General features: G+C 41.8%; 1 long non-coding RNA gene across 3 annotated transcripts; it reads left to right on the top strand.

The window, feature by feature from the left end:
- The first annotated feature begins 13,752 nt into the window (after positions 1 to 13,752).
- Positions 13,753 to 16,336, top strand: LOC115191953 (uncharacterized). 3 transcript variants are annotated; one of them, XR_003877814.1, is made up of 5 exons: positions 13,959 to 14,069; positions 15,040 to 15,102; positions 15,241 to 15,584; positions 15,811 to 15,973; positions 16,091 to 16,336. It is a non-coding gene; the product is annotated as an uncharacterized LOC115191953 (long non-coding RNA). The 3 variants fall into 3 exon arrangements; XR_003877813.1 differs by lacking the exon at positions 13,959 to 14,069 and adding an exon at positions 13,753 to 13,921 and having other exon boundaries at positions 15,811 to 16,336; XR_003877812.1 differs by having other exon boundaries at positions 15,811 to 16,336.
- Positions 16,337 to 16,494: the final 158 nt, after the last annotated feature.

The raw sequence follows: 16,494 nt of genomic DNA, 5'->3' as shown, positions 1-16,494 counted from the left end.
AATTTCAAGCACAGATTAGAGCACAAAGAACAGGGAGGTTTTCCAATGGTTCGCAAAGAAGGGCACCTATTGGCAGACATTGAATATCCCTTTGAGCATTGTGCAATTATTAATTACACTTTGGATGGTGCATCAATGCATCCAGTCACTACTAAGATACAGGCGCCCTTCCTAACTCAGTTTCCAGAGAGGAAGGAAACCGCTCAGGGATTTCACCATGAGGCCAATGGTGATTTAAAAGAATGTACAGGGTTTAATGGCTGTGATAGGAGATAACTGAGGATGGATCAACAACATTGTAGATGATCCAGAATAATAACACAAATGACAGGGTGAAAAGGAAGCCTGTACATAATACACATATTTTAAAACATGCATCTTGTTTGCAATAAGGCACTAAAGTATGCCATATCTCACAATTGATTTGACTTCCCTTTTTCAGTATTTTCACTGTGATAGAACGTTTATTTTTTTAGTAGATTTGTGTCATTCCATAAAGTTCGATATAGCGCTGAAGTGAGTGGGGGGCTGCATAACCCTGTGACACAGCGTTCGCTCTAGCTCTACCTTGCTCTCCCTGAGTGAGAGGCCAGCACTTTGACAGACAGTCCAACAACAAGTTCGAGGGGTTTACAAACTTAGACACATTTTCGGAATTTACGTTATTCCCATTAAGACACTTTATGTCAGTGTTTCCTATTTTCAAATAATTACCTGTATCTCCTAACTTGGCTCTTTTAGTATAGTGATGCTTTGATGACTTGTGATTGTCGGCAACAAAAGCAAGCTTCACACACCACTTTCGTGAAAAGCAAGAGCAGCAGGATAAATTGTACAATTTTCACTCTCTCCACAGCACCAGTCGCGTTCGGGTCAGTACGGGTCCTTATGGGCAAATTGGTTATAATTACAAATACCCGAGACCCATGACAATTAGGTCCAACCTGGCTTTTCGGGTACAGGTGGACTGGTGAAGTCCTCTAATATGTTGTCTTGAGTTACTGTATCTACCAAAAGACAACATCATAAATGTGAGAAATAATACTCACTTCAGATTTCAAATACAGATTTTGACAAATTTTAAGTGGTTTGATAAATCCTTTGTATAGGACATTGGAGTCTTGGAGCCTTCATCACAACTCTTTACTGTCAATGGACTCTTCATCTGGAACAAAAAAAAACAGGTATGTCAGCAAGCTAACACGTTCATTTAAATATGAACAGTCTATTGATGGTCTAATAATAGTACTAATATACTGATATAATAGGCTGAGCTAGACTATTCTTCTCCACAAACATATATATATATATTTATGTTGTGTTTATAGGGATTTTTGTCAGTAGTTAAAGTGTATGCCTATCATTCACCAAATTGTTGCTTTAAAATGTTTCAAGTACTACTGCATTAATTGAGCACTCCATATAATTTACAATGTGTTATTGGTTTTATATTTACAGTATCTACTTTTCTTCCTCCTGCAGTGTTTATCAGATTCTCAACATCAAATAAAAATGAAAATGCAGATGTAATTAAGCGTTGTCTAATAATTTAGGGGCAAATCATAACTTCCACTTAAGTTAACGTTTCACCAGGTCATGCATAGATGTCAATTTAAGACTGTGAAATTTCAATTTAGGTGAAAGTTAAGATTTACCCCTTTATAATATTATGTTTGATGATAACATTGAAAACATCTCTGATATAATGCAATACATTTTAACAAAGTAATATTCCATGACCTACCTATATTAAAATGAGTGTCATTGCATTTCAGATAAACAGCGTCTACTGAGAGGCCAGGTATTACTTCTATATGTTTTACTATTGTGTGTATTTCTATACATACAGTACCAGTCAAAAGTTTGGACACACCTACTCATTCCAGGGGTTCTCTTTATTTTGAATATTTTCTACATTGTAGAATAATAGTGAAGACATCAAAATTATGAAAAACACATATGGAATCATGTAGTAACCAAGAAAACTGTTAAACAAATCAAAACAAATTTTCTACAGAACAATGTCCCAAAACACCTCCAGGATGTGTAAGGGTTATTTTACCAAGAAGGAGAGTGATGGAGTGCTGCAACAAATGACCTGTCCTCCACAATCACCCAATCTCAACCCAAATGACATGATTTGGGATGAGGTGGACCGCAGAGTGAAGAATAAGCAGCCAGCTCAACATATGTGGGAACTCCTTCAAGACTGTTGGAAAATCATTCATTCCAGGTGAAGCTGGTTGAGAGAATGCCAAGAGTGTGCAAAGCTGTCATCAAGGCAAAGGGTGGCTATTTGAAGAATCTCAAATATAAAATATACTTAGATTTGTTTAACAATTTTTTGGATACTACATGATTTCATGTGTTATTTCATAGTTTTGATCTCTTCACTAATATTATACAATGTAGAAAATAACAAAAATAAATGAAAACCCTTGAATAAGTAGGTGTGTACAAAAAAATCATATTGATCAGAAATACAGTGTAGACATTGTTAGTAATTTACAACATTGTAGCTGGAATCGGCTCATTTTTAATGGAATATCTACAGTCGTGACCAAAAGTTTTGAGAATGACACAAATATTAATTTTCACAAAGTCTGCTGCTTCAGTTTGTATGATGGCAATTTGCATATACTCCAGAATGTTATGAAGAGTGATCAGATGAATTGCAATTAATTGCAAAGTCCCTCTTTGCCATGCAAATGAACTGAATCCCAAAAAAGCATTTTCATTGCATTTCAGCCCTGCCACAAAAGGACCAGCTGACATCATGTCAGTGATTCTCTCGTTAACACAGGTGTGAGTGTTGACGAGGACAAGGCGGGAGATCACTCTGTCATGCTGATTGAGTTCGAATAACAGACTGGAAGCTTCAAAAGGAGGGTGGTGCTTGGAATCATTGTTCTTCCTCTGTCAACCATGGTTACCTTCAAGGAAACACGTGCCGTCATCATTGCTTTGCAGAAAAAGGGCTTCACAGGCAAGGATATTGCTGCCAGTAAGATTGCACCTAAATCAACCATTTATCAGATCACTTATGAAATGCTTATAATTATACTTCAGTATTCCATAGTAACGTCTGACAGAAATATCTAAAGACACTGAAGCAGCAAACTTTGTGGAAACTAATATTTGTGTCATTCTCCAAACTTTTGGCCACGACTGTACATAGGCGTACAGAGGCCCATTATCAGCAACCATCACTCTTGTGTTCCAATGGCACGTTGTGTTAGCTAATCCAAGTTTATCATTTTAAAAGGCTAATTGATCATTAGAAAACCATTTTGCAATTCTGTTTGCACAGCTGAAAACTTTTGTTCTGATTAAAGAAGCAAAAAAACTGCTCTTCTTTAGACTTGTTGAGTATCGGGAGCATCAGCATTTGTGGGTTCGATTACAGGCTCAAAATGGCCAGAAACAAGGACTTTCTTCTGAAACTCGTCAGTCTATTCTTGTTCTGAGAAATGAAGGCTATTCCATGTGAGAAATTGCCATGAAACTGAAGATCTCGTACAACGCTGTGTACTCCTCCCTTCACAAAACACCTCAATGCTTCACCGTAGGGATGGTGCAAGGTTTCCTCCAGACTTTACACTTGGCATTCAGGCCAAATAGTTCAATCTTGGTTTCATCGGACCAGAGAATCGTATTTCTCATTGGCTGAGAGTCTTTTGGCAAACTCCAAGTAGGATGTCATGTGCCTTTTACTGAGGTGTGGCTTCCGTCTGGCCACTCTACCATAAAGGCCTGATTGTTGGAGTGCTGCAGTGATGGTTGTCCTTCTGGAAGGTTCTCCCATCTCCACAGAGGAAGTCTGGAGCTCTGTCAGAGTGACCATCGGGTTCTCGGTCACCTCCCTCACCAAAGCCTTATCCCCCGATTGCTCACTTTGGCCGGCCGGCAAGCTCCAGGAAGTGTCTTGGTGGTTCCAAACTTCTTCAATTTAAGAATGATGGAGGCCACTGTGTTCTTGGGGACCCTTCCCCAGATCTGTGCCTTTAAACAATCCTGTCTCAGAGCTCTATGGACAATTCCTTCGACCTCATGGCTTGGTTTTTGCTCTGACATGCACTGTCAACTGTGGGACCTCATATAGACAGTAGTGTGCCTTTCCAAATCATGTCTAATCAATTGAATTTATGACAGGTGGAGTCCAATCAAGTTGTAGAAACATCTCAAGGATGATCAATGGAAACATGATGCACCTGAGCTCAATTTCGAGTCTCATAGCAAAGGGTCTGAATATTTATGTAAATAAGTTATCTGTTTTTTATTATTAATACATTTGGCAAAATTAAAAAAAACAGTTTTTGCATTGTCATTATGCGGTATTGTGTGAAGATTAAGGGGAAAAAAGTATTTAATCAATTTTTAGAATAAGTCTGTAACGTAACTAAAAGGGAAGGGATCTGAATACCTTCGAAAGCGCTGTATATCATTAACTTATATGTAAAAAAAATTGATGTAGCAGCTAAGGATTCTATCTTTAACTCAATGAGTAATTTATCATGCATTGAACATATAGATAGATCAATATGGTTGATTTATAGTTCAATATTAATACATAATACGTCAATAATTACATGTTTTACTCATGCAGAATGTGGTATGCAAACTGCCAAAGAAACAACTACACAGAAGAAATGTGTCCCCAAAGGTACATTTATATTGACATAACCTTTCATTATTTAATGTTTTTTTATCTAGGTTTTTAGATCTTATTCACCCCACAAGCACAGTTATTCAGGGTTAATAACATTTATTGAAGAACACCCATAAGAAGAAAAGGTTGTACGATAAGATTAGTGGTTAAATATTTCTCTGATATGATTTGTTTATTTGCTGCATGGGGCGAAGTGAAGAGATTCAAAGGTAGGACACATTAACATAGAACTAACATAATATCATTATATGGCAGTACCTTCAAGTAATATCCATATCAGCAAACCATGTGAGTGAATGAATTCACCAAATCTTGTTCTCTTTTTTTAGTGGACATCCCTCTGGACCCAACGTCTGCTCACCCTAACCTAGACGTGTATGCAGGAAGAAAGTTTTTTTTGTAGGGACTCAAAAGTAGCTGATGTTCCCACAGCTCTTAATGTCTTTACTAAGGACAGATTCAGCTCCGGACAGTTATACTGGGAAGTGAAGGTGAGGGAAGATTCCATTTTTAGCAAAGAGAAACAGTCATGATATGTTGGTGTAGCCACAGACATAGCCACTCTGACAAGGACTGTTGTCCCCTTAACCCCTGAGAATGGTTTCTGGGTGTTTACATATGAAAAAGGTTATTAAATACCAGAATTGGGTTATCAAATACCAGAATTGGGAAATGAATGCCCTTTAATATTTCTAAGCCTACAAGAATCTGGAAAAGCAATTCTTACAACACTTGAAGTGTTCTTTGATTGTGACAGACAGATGCTTTCTTTTTATGATGCTGAATCAAAGGTACATCTTTACAGTTTGTTTAACGTTGTGTCATCTAACACATTCTTCACTGTATTCAGCCCTGGGTTACGTGGCAAATGTTCCTTAACAGTTAAATGACTCTGGATGACAAAGGTGGAAATACACTGTCACAACTTCCGCCGAAGTTGGTGCCTCTCCTTGTTCGGGCGGCGTTCGGTGGTCGACGTCACTGGCTTTCTAGCCTCCGCCGATCTACATTTCTTTTTCCATTTGTTTTGTCTATATTGTACACACCTGGTTCCCATTACGTTTGAATTATTTCCCTATTTAAACCTCTGGAGCCATCATGGTTTTGTGCGTGTTTATTGTTGTCAGTTGTCTCGTTTATGTGATTATGGATTTTCGTTCTCCTTGTTGGAAGATTATTTTGAGTAAAGTTACTATTATTACTCATCTCTGTGTCCTGCGCCTGACTCCGCCTTACCCACATCACCTAGACTCTGACATACATATTAAATCAAATACCATTGTAACACTCTGAGACACTAACAGGAAATTAAACTGCGTAGATACATTACTCTTTAAATGTATATTTATTACCTTTAGCAAGATTATTGATGTAAATATGTAATAAATGTTTTGAATATCAACACTGTTGATTTCTGTATTGAGTATTGACGTAAACTAACCTAATATTGAATTAATGTAATTTGAAAAACTCCTGTGCAACACCTCCACTCAGTGCATTGAACAGAATGGACCAGGATGCCACTTATGAAACAGACTGACAAATTCATACAATTGTGCATTGTGATAGAAAAATTATGTGTTCACCTTATTTGTTGGATATGTAACAATTATTTACTTAACAAACAGTAAGATATCTGTCTAATGCTGTGTTTTATGGTCTCCACTCTAGTACCCTGTAGCTCGTCTGGGTGTTGAGGACATGGGTTTTACTAGAGATAGCTTGAAGCTGACAATTGATTGATGTTGGTGATAAAAACCGAAGAGAGGGAGTTTACAGGAGAGGGAGATAGCAGGGGTTCAAACTGTAGAACCCAGTTCCTACATTTGAATATAAAAATAGATTTTATCAAACAAAACTATGCTACATTTTATCTCAGGTTCCCTCAGGATGACAAATCAGAGCAAGATTACTGAATGTAAGTACATTATTTACCTTCAGAGGTGAATGTATCAAACCAATTGCCGGGAAAAGTGTTTTGTTGTTGTGCACTCTCTTCAAACAATAGGATGGTATTTTGTTTCACTGTAATAGCTACTGTAAATTGGACACGAGTTAGATTTAACAAGAATTTAAGCTTTGTGCCCATATAAGACATGTCTACGTCCTGGAAAGTTGTCTGTTACTTACATCATTCTAATCACATTAGTGCATATTAGCAACAACCATCCTGGTTTAGGGACACCAATCCCGTAGAGGTAAATAGAATATCCTTGTCAATGCAATAGAATCCTACATCGATGCGCTCTGCCTACAAGAAAATCTCTTGCATAGTTTGTTTTGTTTCGGTGTGTTACATTGAAAGTGACTAACATTGCATTGATTCGAGCACAATTCCCACAGTAGAGCAAAACATTGATAGTGTTAACTAAAGGAGAAAACTCTAGAAAGCTGAGTGAAGCTCAGTCTTGTGTTTCTCTGCGCTTGCTGATATTTGTTCTTCGCACAGCATAGAGGGAATATTGGTCATAACTCCATACACAATACCCCATAATGAGAAACTAAAAACAGGTAAAAAACAGAAATATCACATTTACATAAGTATTCAGACCCTTCACTCATTACTTTGTTGAAGCACCTTTGGCAGCGATTACAGCCTTGAGTCTTCTTGGGTATGACGCTGCAAGCTTGGCATGCCTGTATTTGGGAAGTTTCTCCCATTCTTCTCTGCAGATCATGTCAAGCTCTGTCAGGTTGTATTAGGAGCGTCGCTGCACAGCTATTTTCAGGTCTATCCAGAGATGTTCAATCGGGTTCAAGTCTGGGCTCTGGCTGGGCCACTCAAGGACATTCAGAGACGTGTCCCGAAGCCACTCCTGCATTGTCTGTGTGCTTAGGGTCGTTGTCCTGTTGGAAGGTGAACCTTCGCCCCAGTCTGAGGTCCTGAGCACCCTGGAGCAGGTTTTCATCAAGGATCTCTCTGTTCTTTACTCTGTTAATCTTTCCCTTGATCCTGACTAGTCTCCCAGTCCCTGCCGCTGAAAAACATCCCCACAGCATGATGCTGCCACCACCATGCTTTTCTTCTCGACGTGACTCTTGGCATTTAGGCCAAAGAGTTCAATCTTGGTTTCATCAGACCAGAGAATGTTGTTTCTCATGGTCTGAGATTCGTTTACGTGCCTTTTGGCAAACTCCAAGCGGGCTGTCATGTGCCTTTTACTGAGGAGTGGCTTCTGGTAAGAAGGCGCCGGAGCAGAAGGCAGACATTTTACGTGCCCCCAACCGATGGTGTTTTTTTGTTCATTTATCTGCGTTGTTTGTAACTGATTTTTTTACTCATTTTGTACATAATGTTGCCACTACCCTCTCTTATGACCGAAAATAACTTCTAGACATCAGGACTGCGATTACTCAGCACGGACTAGCAGAATCCTTTTTCTTCTTTCACAACTCTGATGAGCCCGATGTGGAGGATATACGGCTCCCTCGGGAACAGGCCCTGACCCCCGTGATTTGCGTGAAGAGGAGGCGGAGAAAGAGGCTGGAGAGCGGGCTGCCTTCTGAGAAGTAGGAGGTGATCAAATACTTCCCTCAATTCTGCTAGCAAACATGCAATCTTTGGACAATAAAATTGACGAGTTATGGGGAAGATTAAACTACCAACAGGACATTAAAAACTGTAACATCTTATGATTCACGGAGTTGTGGCTGAACGACGACAATATCAACATACAGCTGACTGGTTATACGATGTACTGGCAGGATAGAACAGCAGCGTCTGGTAAGACAAGGGGCGGCGGACTATGTATTTTTGTAAATAACAGCTGGTGCACTATATCTAAGGAAGTCTCGAGCTATTGCTCGCCTGAGGTAGAGTATCTCATGATAAGCTGTAGACCACTATACCTACCGAGTGAGTTCTCATCTGTATTCTTCGTAGCTGTTTACATACCACCTCAGCCAGAGGTTGGCACTAAGATAGCATTGAATGAGCTGTATTCCGCCGTAAGCAAACAAGAAAATGCTCAGCCAGAGGCGGCGCTCCTAGTAGCCGGGGACTTTAATGCAGAGAAAATTAAATCAGTTTTACCAAATTTCTATCAGCATGTTAAATGTGCAACCAGAGTGAAAAGAACTCTGGACCACCTATACTCCACACACAGAGATGCATACAAAGCTCTCCCTCGCCCTCAGTTTGGCAAATCTGACCATTCCATCCTCCTGATTCCTGCTTACAAGCAAAAATGAAAGCAGGAAGCACCAGTGAATAGATCAATATAAAAGTGGTCAGATGAAGCAGATGCTAAGCTACAGGACTGTTTTGCTAGCACAGACTGGAATATGTTCCGGGATTCCTCCAATGGCATTGAGGAGTACACCACATCAGTTATTGGCTTCATCAATAAGTGCATCGATTATGTCGTCCCCACAGTGAACGTATGTACATACCGCAACCAGAAACCATAGATTACAAAAAGCATCCGCACTGAGCTAAAGGCTAGAGCTGCCGCTTTCAAGGAGCGGGACTCTAACCCGGAAGCTTATAAGAAATCCCGCTATGCCCTCCGACGAACCATCAAACAGGCAAAGCGTCAATACAGGACTAAGATCGAGTTGTACTACACCGGCTCTGACGCTCGTCGGATGTGGCAGGGCTTGCAAACCATTACAGCCTACAAGGGAAGCATAGCCGAGAGCTGCCCAGTGACACAAGCCTACCAGACGAGCTAAACTACTTCTATGCTCGCTTCGAGGCAAATAACACTGACTGTGTGGTCACGCTCTCCACGGCCAATGTGAGTAAGACCTTTAGACAGGTCAACATTCACAAGGCCGCAGGGCCAGACGGATTTCCAGGACGTGTACTGCGAGCATGCAATGACCAACTAGCAATTGTCTTCACTGACATTTTCAACCTCTCCCTGTCCGAGTCTGTAATACCAACATGTTTTAAGCAGACCATAGTACCATAGTACCTGTGCCCAAGAACACTTAGGTAACCTGCCTAAATGACTACCGACCGGTAGCACTCACGTCTGTCGCCATGAAGTGCTTTGAAAGGCTGGTCATGGTTCACATCAACACCATCATTCCAGAAACCCTAGACCCACTCCAATTTGCATACCGCCCCAACAGATACACAGATGACGCATTCTCTATTGCACTTCACGCTGCCCTTTCCCACCTGGACAAAGGGAAAACCTATGTGAGAATGCTATTCATTGACTACAGCTCAGTGCCCTGAAAGCTCATCAATAAGCTAAGGACCCTGGGACTAAACACCTCCCTCTGCAACTGGATCCTGGACTTCCTGTCGGGCTGCCTCCAGGTGGTAAGGGTAGGTAACAACACATCCGCCACGCTGATCCTCAACACAGGGGCCCCTTAGTGGTGAATGCTCAGCCCCCTCCTGTATTCCCTGTTTACTCATGACTGCACGGCCAGGCACGACACCATCATTAAATTTGCCGATGACACAACAGTGGTAGGCCTGATCACCGACAACAATGAAACGGCCTACAGGGAGGAGGTCAGAGACCTGGTCAGAGCTGCATTAGGCCATAGGACAACAACCTCTCCCTCAACGTGATCAATACAAAGGAGATGATTGTGGACTACAGGAAAAAGAGGACCGAGCACGCCCCCATTCTCATCGACGGCGCTGCAGAAGAGCAGGTTGAGAGCTTCAATTTCCTTGGTGTCCACATCACCAACAAACTAACATGGTCCAAGCACACCAAGACTGTTGTGAAGCGGGCACGACAAAATGTATTCTCCCTCAGGAGACTGAAAAGATGTGGCATGGGTCCTCAGATTCTCAAAATGTTCTACAGCTGCACCATCGAGAGCATCCTGACTGGTTGCATCACTGCCTGGTATGGCAAATGCTCGGCCTCCGACCGCAAGGCACTACAGAGGGTAGTGCGAAAAGCCCAGTACATCACTGGGGCCAAGCTTCCTGCCATCCAGGACCTCCATACCAGGCGGTGTCAGAGGAAGGCCCTAAAAATTGTCAAAGACTCCTGCCACCCAGTCATAGACTGTTCTCTCTGCTACCGCATGGCAAACGGTACCGAAGCACCAAGTTTAGGTCCAAGAGGCTTCTGAACAGCTTCTACCCCCAAACCATAAGACTCCTGAACATCTAGTCAAATGGCTACCCAGACTATTTGCATTGCCCCCCCCCCCACCCCATACCACTGCCACTCTCTGCTGTCATCTATGCATAGTCACTTTAATAACTCTACCTACATGTACATACTACCTCAACTACCCGGTGCCCCCACACATTGACTCTGTACCGGCAACCCCCTATTTATATTGTTATTTTTTACTGCTGCTCTTTAATTACTTGTTATATTTATCTCTTAATCTTATTCATATTTTTTTTTGAAACTGCACTGTTGGTTAGGGGCTCATAAGTAAGCATTTCACTGTAAGGTCTACAGCTGTTGTATTCGGCGCATGTGACTAATAACATTTGATTTGATTTGTCTGGCCACTCTACCAGAAAGGCCTAATTGGTTGAGTGCTGCAGAGATGGTTGTCCTTCTGGAAGGTTCTCACAACTCCACAGAAGAACTCTAGAGCTCTGTCAGAGTGACCATTGGTGACCACCTCCCTGACCAAGGCCCTTCTCCCCCGATTGTTCAGTTTGGCTGAGCGGCCAGCTCTAGGAAGAGTCTTGGTGGTTCCAAACTTCTTCTATTTAAGAATGATGGAGGCCACTGTGTTCTTGTGGACCTTCAATGTTGCGGGATTGTTTTGGTACCCTTCCTCAGACCTCGACACAATCCTGTCTTGGAGCTCTACGTACTATTCCTTTGACCTCTTTGTTTGGTTTTACTGTGACATGCACTGTGAACTGTGGGACCTCATATAGACAGGCGTGTGCCTTTCCAAATCATGTCCAATCAATTGAATTTATCCCAGGTGAACTTCAATCAAGTTGTAGAAACATCTCAAGGGTGATCAATGGAAACAGGATGCACTTGAGCTCAATTTTGAGTCTCATAGCAAAGATTTGAATACTTGTTCCACATTGTTAAGTTACAGACATTCTAAAATTGATTAAATAAAACATTTTCCTCATTAATCTACACACATTACCCCATAATGACATACAGTAGCAATAGCTACCTAACATAGCTACCATAATGACATACAGTAGCAAAAACAGGTTTTTAGAAATATTTCTAAAAACCTGTTTTTGCTACTTATGTTTTCTTTAATCAGTTTTAGAATGTCTGTAACTTAACAATGTGGAACAAGTCAAGGGGTCTGAATACTTTCCAAATGAATTGTACAAGCCTTACATGGACTTGCTCCTACCTATTTCTCCGATTTGGTCCTGCCATACATACATGTATGTACACTACGATCACAAGATGCAGGCCTCCTTATTGTCCCTAAAATCTCTAAGCAATCAGCTGGAGGCAGGGCTTTCTCGTATAGAGCTCAATTTTTTATGGAATGATCTGCCTATCCATGTGAGAGACGCAGATTCGGTCTCGACCTTTGAGTCTACTGAAGACTCATCTCTTCAGTAGGTCCTATGATTGAGTGTAGTCTGGCCCAGGGGTCCGAAGGTGAATGGCAAGGCACTGGAGCACCCCCTCGGGCTCTTGCGGTGGAGAAGATCTTCACGGGCTGTACTCAGCCTTGTCTCAGGGTAGTAAGTTGGTGGTCTGTTGATATCCCTCTAGTTGTGTGGGGGCTGTGCTTTGGCAAAGTGGATGGAGTTATACCCTGCCTGGTTGGCCCTGTCCGGGGGTATTGTAGAACGGGGCCACAGTGTCCCCTGAACCCCCCTTATCTCAGCCTCCAGTATCTATGATGCAATAGTCTATATGCCGGGGGGCTAGGGTCAGTCTGTTATGTCTGGTGTAATTCTCCTGTCTTATATGGTGTCCTGTATGAATTTAAGTATGCTCCCTCTAATTCTCTCTCTCCCTCTCTCCCTCCTGGAGGACCTGAGCCCTAGGACAACGCCTCAGGACTTCCTGGCCTGATGACTCCTGGCTGTCCAGAGTCCACCTGGTCATGCTGCTGCTCCATTTCAACTGTTCTGCCTGCATCCGGTTAACAGGAACCCTGACCTGTTAACCGGATGTGCTACCTTCTCCCTCGACCTGCTGTTTTCGACTCTCGCTCTACCACACCTTTTGTCTCAACCTCTGAATGCTCAGCTATGAAAGCCAACTGACATTTACTCCTGAGGTACTGACCTGTTGCATCCTCTACAACTACTGTGATTATTATTTGACCCCGCTGGTCAACTATGAGCATTTTAATGTCTTGAAGAACAATCTGGCCTTAATGGCCATGTACTCTTATAATCTCCACCCAGCACAGCCAGAAGACGACTGGCCACTCAGAGCCTGGTTCCTCTCTAGGTTTCTGCCTTTCTAGGGATTTTTTTCCTAGCCACCGTGCTTCTGCATCTGCATTGCTTGCTGTTTGGGGTTTTAGGCTTTGTTTCTGTAAGCGCTTTGTGACACCTGCTGATGTAAAGAGGGATGTATAAATACATTTGATTTAGTTAAGAGTTGAGTTAGATAACATAGCTACCTCAATTGTTAATTCAAACAATTTCGGTGACTTCATGTAACGTAGACGCTGGGAGTCTTGAAGCAGGTGGTGAGTTTAATATAACATGTGCCGATACAACGTAGGAGTAGCGTCTAGACAACAGAAACAATACTGCCTGGGGAAAGAACCCAAGGGAGTGCCAGATAAAGGGGAGGTAATGAGTGAGGTAATGGAGTCCAGGTGTGCCTAATAATGAATTTGTAAATGAAAGAGGAATTTAATAGCACAAATAAAAAGGAGTTTCCCATCTCTCCATTAAGAGTATTTCTGGTGCAGCACAAAAATGCCCTTATCCAGATGGTGTGACAAAGGCATTTCCTAACAGACCTGCTAACATTCTTTGTTGTTACTTTTAGAGCAAACTTGCAGTACCTACAGCAGGCAGAGACGTGAGAAACCTTTTGTCGGCCAGCTCAGGGACAAGCTACACTATCCGCATCCCTCATTAAAAAATCAAACTGCTGAATGACAGGTGTTGGGCGTAGTTTTATAGTGCACCACGGAGAATGTGAAAGGTAAGTCCACAACCTTAAAGGCAGGGTGTGGACAGACAGGAGAGGGAGAACTGAGTATTTTCTTTTCTATTATAATTTTGGGCTCCAAAGGAGAACTTTAATACACCGTGGTCATATGTTTTGCCACAGCATGCCAATTACCTACAGAAGGTTTTGATGTCACGACAGCTGGAAAAGCGAAGGAGAGGGACCATGCACTCAGGTACAAATAAACTTCAGTCTATGATTAACAACTCTGCCCTCTTTAAAGAATGGGATTCTCACTTTTTCCTTTTTTCTCTCCTCCCCTTGTGTATTCTTCTGGACTGTCTCCTTATTACAGCTGGGGTTTTGATCAAGTCATAGAGCTGGTAATTTGATGTATTATTTATTCACAAAATAAACGTTGTACTGTTTGTTATACTGTATGGATGGTATGAAATAAGCATGGACAGTCAAGGCAATGGGTCTCTACAATGGGTCCCCTTCATGCTTAGTAGAAACTGTAGGCAGCTAACTTGTAAATCAGTTACCCTTGGTGGTGAAAGTGAACGCACAGATAATGTCATACAAGTGGACAAGCTACATCATGCTTACTGGTCTATTCTCTCATTTACGAAGTGGAACTCAAAGTATCATTCAAATACATTGTGATATTCAGATTGCCATGAGTCTACAGGATTACCAGAAAATCACAGGCGTTTTGGTTTTTCAATAACAGGAAATCAAGGGAGAGGAACCATGCACTCGGGTACAAATTAATTCCATTACACTGTATGAGTTGCAGCCTTCCTATATAAAATATATAGTAATCTGATGGTCCTCTAGAATTGAGAGTTCACGTATCATAGAAGAATGGTGTCCTAGTCCCCCCTTTCCTTGTTTTAATCTTGGCATTATGATTGTTTTGCTTGTTTCCCAGTTTCAGTTTAGTTTCTGATCAAAGATCATGTGCATAGAGATGGTGTTTAAATTAATAGTTTATTAACCAATTTAACAAAATAAGGATTACGTTCGTACTGCGTTTTGTGTTTTGTTCAAGACTTTTAGTCCGTTTCAACCTCTACTGTGATCAGTGAAAGTCACATGATCGTTGCAACATTGTCTGGTAGTCATTTTATTGCATTTTTTTATGGGTTGAAGTTGGCATGGATATAAATACACAACACTGTCAGACACACTATCCCTTTGTATGAAATTCCAAAGTGCATAATGTAAATGCCCTGTTTTGTAGAGATATTTTCCTAACACACATACAACTGTGTTCACATGATCGTTTGATTGATTTATACATTTAGCTGGGTAATGTAACAGTGTTGTTGTCCTCTCTCTTCAACACAGGGATATTTGTGAGGGTGCTGATACTGTCAGTTGTCACTGATCCTATCCCAGCTCAAAACCCTGGTAAGAATGGTTACAAAGTATTTTTGAGTAAATAACTACTCTTCCTTGTCCAATGTAACAACACTGAGTGCATAAACAGGGCAAAGTGAATGATAATTCTTCATTGTACATTCTTCTATCTGTTACCCTTTACCCCAGAGGTCTTCACTTTGGTGGTCCCTCATGGTCCGATCTTGACCCGGATAAACGCCTCCATCTCCCTACCTTGTGAACTCTCACCTATCTTCAGTGCAGAGCCGTTGGAGATGCGTTGGTACCGGCCTGGTAACTTCAACTGACCTGTCTTTTATACAAGGACCACAGCATCCAGGCATCTATGGACCCCCGGTACAGGGGCAGGGTGTCTCTAACTGGGGGGCTGGAGAGGGGGAACGTGTCCCTGAGACAAGAGAGGGTCACTTTGGAGGACAGGGGAGAGTATGTGTGCCGTGTCAGCAGCGAACAATGGTATGAAAAGGCCAATGTGTCCCTCACACTGATTGGTAAGGAGCAGAGGACTATGTTTCTGCAATTGATGAACCTGTAAACAAACATAACATGTGATGTAAACTTATTTAGGGAGAGATGCTGTGCTTTTGGTGGGAATCTAGTTCAGAATCTAACTACTATTACTCATTTTGTTGAACTTATGAACAATTCTTGAAAATAGAACAGAACTTCTAACAGTGCTATCTATTTTTGGGGTTGAACTCCCTATCTTTCCAATAGTATTAGGTGGTATCCCAGTTGTGTCTCTTGCTGAAGCAAGAGGAGGAGGAGGCCAGGGAGCGTTACCTGTTCATCAGTGGGCTGGTCACCACAACCTACACTCACCTGGAAAACAAAGAAGGTGCAGAGCTCAGAAATGTACAAGAAGTACTCTACACACATGGTAATAACACTACTTGCATGATAAAATACAAATTGATGTAAAATGTTCATAGTGAAAATCAAAACCACTCTTTCTATCTATCTCTGTCTCTGTATCTCTCTTTCTGTCTCTCTCTAGCTCTGTCTCTCTCCACTGAATCAGATTATCAGGGCTTGATGAGTGTAAGTAGTTGGCTGCTGCATTCTCCCTCAGACTTCGATTGGCTCTCCTGTACAGTCTCTTTGTCTGAGGAGAAGAAGAGGGAGAGCAGAATCCTGCCACAGTGTTACGGATACAAGTGTGTATCCTGTGTTTCTTTTCTCTCCTTCTCCCCTCACAGGTGACAATCATCACTCCCCAATCAGTCATCAATCAGTCCCCAATCAGAAGACACCTGTTCCTTTTCCCTCAACCTATCACAGTCCCTTTCCCTTGGTTTAAAAACCCAGTCAGTTGTTTTCTCCCCAGCTCAAGATCAATCTTTGTGTTCATTTTCTCAATCCCTCCCTCCCTCCCTCCCTCCCTCCCTCCCTCCCTCCCTC

This window comes from Salmo trutta, chromosome 4 (assembly GCF_901001165.1).
Source record: "Salmo trutta chromosome 4, fSalTru1.1, whole genome shotgun sequence".
Classification (NCBI taxonomy): Eukaryota; Metazoa; Chordata; class Actinopteri; order Salmoniformes; family Salmonidae; genus Salmo; species Salmo trutta.
This window is presented reverse-complemented; position numbering and strand designations above follow the sequence as displayed.